Source organism: Tupaia chinensis, unplaced genomic scaffold (genome assembly GCF_000334495.1).
Source record: "Tupaia chinensis unplaced genomic scaffold, TupChi_1.0 Scaffold144058_2, whole genome shotgun sequence".
NCBI lineage: Eukaryota > Metazoa > Chordata > Mammalia > Scandentia > Tupaiidae > Tupaia > Tupaia belangeri.
The window spans coordinates 253,071-257,638 of record NW_006203911.1 but is presented as its reverse complement, the minus strand read 5'-3'; positions in this window follow the sequence as shown (position 1 = coordinate 257,638).

The window sequence follows — 4,568 nt, the reverse complement described above, 5'->3', positions numbered from 1 at the left end:
TGTTTTGTTTTGTTTTGTTTTGTTTTGTTTTGTTTTTTGTTTTTCTCACCATAGGGATGTGACGCTTAAGGAATCTGTGAAATAGCGACCAGATTTGGCCCCAGTACCTTGGGCCAACAAACCATAAACTGAATGAATCATTTTTAATATATAAATAACCCAGAGTTGGCTATTTTCTGTTAATAGTAGCACAATGGAGTAGAAAACTGAATCTACCTTTATAAGGTAGAAACTTTGATTCTTGCAAATGTGGTATCTCCAAAAGGCTCCTTGCCCTAATAAAAAAGGTCTGTTAACTCTGTAGGGTACATTCTGTGAGACTTCCACTTATATTTTTGAAAATAGTTAATAAATGTATATTGTGTTTGCAAAAAAAGAGAAATAAAATGTATTTTTTTGTTTTATATTCATCCACTGTATATCACTACAGCATACAAAATGAATTCTCCCATGCAGACTACACTGAATATTAGCCCAAAGGTATTACCATACCGCTTATCTTCAACAGATAATTTTCCATTTTGTGGTTAACTGTTTTACTTTCTTTTCCCCCCTTGATTCCCTCCCTCTCCCCTTCCGTCATTTTTCTACCCTTCTCTCACACTGTCTAAATAAAAAGACAAGAAAACTACCTCATTGCACCTGCTAAAAAAAAATTGAATGTGTGGGCCATCAGTTGGTATAGTGGTTAAGGTACTGGACTCCCACATGGCCAACTGTGGTTCAAGTCCTGGACCTGGTGACTTGAAAATCACATCAGATGTATATGCATGAGTATCCAAAATCCTGAGAGAAGACTGGAGGAGATGGGATTGTGGTACGAACATCCCCCACGCAGGGTGACTTCTCACTTTCCCTCTCTCTGTCTCTCTCTGGTGAGTACACATGCCCTATGGCAAAACCTTTTAAAAAATTGAATGTGCCATGCAATACCTTCTGTGTTAATTTGTGCATCGTTAAAGTATTGCCTTTCAAATATATGCAGTTGTTTTCATAGGTACTTGGTTTTCATGATTTTGACATTGCTTTCCAAAGCCTCTTTTACCAATAGGTATGATTAGCTACATATTTAATCAATTCATGTTTATTATTGGTTTTTAGAAATATCAATAATTCTTAGGACCAGCAAGTAGCATAGTAGTTATGTCTCTGGACTCGCACATAGCTGACTACGGTTTGAGTCCTGGACCCAGCAGCTTAAAATTCATGCTGGGCGTGTGTGCGTGCGTGCCCAAGATCCTGAGAGGAGAATGGAGCAGAAGGGATTGCGGCGTGGCCATCCCTCCTGGGGGGTGATTTCTCGCTTTCTCTCTGTCTCTGTCTTTCTGGCGAGCACACGTGCCCTATAGCAAAAATTTCTCTCTCTCTAAAAAAAAAAAAAAAAGAAACATCAGTAATTCCAACACAAAGTAATGACAACTGTTTGAGATGATGAGTAGACTAATTATCCTCATTTAATTTAATTTAAAAACTGATGAAATGTGGACCAGTTAGTGGTTAAGGTGCTAGATTCCACATGACCTATTGTACAGTTTCAGTCCTGCCGCAAAGGCTTGAAAAACACATCGATGTGGGCATTCATGCCCAAAATCCAGAGAGAAGAATGGAGGGGAAGGGATTACGGTATGGCCGTGGCCTTCCCCCATAGGGGAGATTTCTCACTTTCCCCCTCCCTCTCTCTCTTTCTCTCTCTGGCGTGTATACATGCCCCACAGCAAAAACAACAAAACAACAACAAAACCTGATGAAATAGTTTAAAGGGGTCCACAAAAAGGCAAATATAGTACTTAGAATCCAGAAGCATATAATACACACACACGCACACAAATTTGTGTAAAATAGCTGTTGTCTATATTGCTCAAAGGGTAAAATAAAAATATATTTGAAATTTAAGATCGGTGATGCATGGGGTCAGCACATGGCATGGTGGTTAAAGTGCTGGCCTCCCACATGACTGACTGTGCAGTTCAAGTCCTGGATCTGGTAGCTTGAAAATCATGCTGGGCGCATGTGCATATGTACCCCAAATCCTGAGAGAATGGAGGAGAAGGGATTGTGGTATGGTCAACTCCCGGAGGGAGGGGAATGATTTCTCTCTCTCTGTATCTCCCCAGTGAGTGCATGTCACCTACAGTAAAAACTAACTAGTTAAATAAATTTAAAAATCAGTGATGTGCTCCACATTCAATAGTCTTACATATTCCTTGTGTATTAGAGGCACAGTGCCTTTTATTTTATTTATATTTCTTTTTTAGTTTGCTATAGGGCATGTACACTCACCAGGGGGAGGGAGAGAGAGAGCTTGAGAGAAATCACTGGGGTGGGGGTGGAGAGCCACACCATAATCCCTTCTTCTCCAGTCTTGAGATTTTTTGGGGGGCACACACACATGCACCCAGCAAGTTTTTCAAGCCACTGTGTCTAGGACTTGAGCTGGTGCAGTTAGTTGTGTGGGATCCAGCTATCTTACCCACCATGCCACCTGCTGGCCCTACAATGCTTTTTAGGGTCTCTAACCACTCCTACCCCCCCAACAAAAAAGAGCATATATATACAAAAAAAAAATCAATGAACAACAATGTCTTCAAGGCTTTTAAAATACTGACATAGAGCCAGCTGATGGCGTGATGGCTGAGGCACTGGATCCCACGTGGGCAATTACGTTCAAGTCCCGGATCTGGCAGCTTGAGAAACATGCTGGATATGTCTGCATGCATGCCCAGAACCCCAAGAGGAGAATGGAGGAAAAGGGACTGCAGCTGTGGCCATCTCCCATGGGCAGGGGGTGATTTCTCACTTTCTCTGTGTCTCTCTTTGGCAAGTGTACAGTCCCTGTAGCAAAAACTAATATATTCATCTATCCATGGGGTCATCAGAAAAGTCATGACGTGTTTTTGCATAGAAAAACACTTTTCCAATGGCCTAATATAGAGACAGACAGATAGATATAATTTTTGCCTTATTCTGGAATTTACATATTTTTAAAATTTCATATATTTCCTTCTTTAAGTTTCTTTCTTTCTTTCTTTCTTTCTTTCTTTCTTTTTTTCTTTCTTTAACATAGGGTGCATGCACTCATCATGGACAGAAACAGTGAGAAGGAAAGTGAGAAATCAGCCCCTGGAGGATGACCACACAGCAATCCCTTGTCCTCCATTCTCCTCCTGGGATTTTGGGCACACATGCACATGTGCCTGGTGTGATTGTCAAGCTGTCAGGTCTAGGACTTGAACCACGGTCAGCCATGTGGGAGTCCAGCACCTTAACCTCTACACCCCCTGCTGGCTCCTGGAATTGATATTTTCAAGACATATCCTCCAAAGCAGCTCTAGGTAAAATGTCACTCATTGCCTGTATGTCTGAACACTTACCTATTCTGCTTAATGGGTAAGGGAACCCTGGATCATGAGGTTTACATAATAAAGCCTGCTTCCTGGATTAAATTTCCTAAAATAATGCCATTGTAATTTTATTTCTATTCCCATTCCACAAAAAAATAAATAAATAAATAAATAAATAAAAGAAGTAACTATCGTAGTCAGCAGATGGTATAGTGGTTACGTCACTAGACTCACAAATGGGCGGCAGTGGTTTGAGTCCTGGACCAGGTGGCTTGAAAATCATACCAGGCACATGTGTGTGCATGCCTAAGATGTCAGGAAGAGAATGGGGAGAAGGGATTGTAGCATGGCCACCCCCCTTGGGGAGTGATTTCTCACTTCCCTCTCACTATCTTAGTCTCTCTCTCTCTGGCGAACATACCACTCTATGGTACAACCAACTATCACCTACAAGATTAGGGTCATACTTGCGCCAGTTCAGATCTGACCCACCATTCTTACCTGTCCTTATCACTACCTTCTAGTATGTACTCTGTCATTGTTCTCTGAGAATGTGCTGGGTTTCATTTGTTTTGTACTTCCAAATTTTTTTTTTGTACAGGGCACATGTGCTTGTTGGAGAGATAGAGACAGATGGAAAGTGAGAAATTGCCCCCCTGGGGTGGATGGTCATGCTGAAATCCCTTCTCCATTCTCCTCTTGGGATTTGGGGCATACATGCATAGGCACCTGGCTTATTTCCCAATCTTCCAGGTCTGGGATTCGAACCACATAGCCAGCCATGTGGGATCCAGCACCTTAACCACCATACCATCTGGTTGGCCCATTTCCAAACATTTACTTGAACAAACATAATGGTGTTTCCACTAAGACATTTTACAAACATTAGCTCTCTTAGTCTTCCTAACACCCCTATAGGATCAGTAGATGAGGAAAATGAGGCACAGTTCAGTAACTTGCCCAAGTGGCAGAGCCAAGATTCAGCCCGTGTTGGCCTGGATCTAAGGTCAACATGCTTAACCACAAAAAATGTTACCTTTGATCCCAATGCATTCACTACCTGAAATATCACTCCTCCTCCACCATTTGAATTTTGCTACTCATTCTTCAAGACGCAGCTCAAGAATCAGTTCTTGCAAGTGTCTTTTTTGTGGTTCATACCTCACTCCTCTCTCTTGCTTTGGCACGACGTCAGATATTATTTATTAAGTGACATATGGAAAGAGT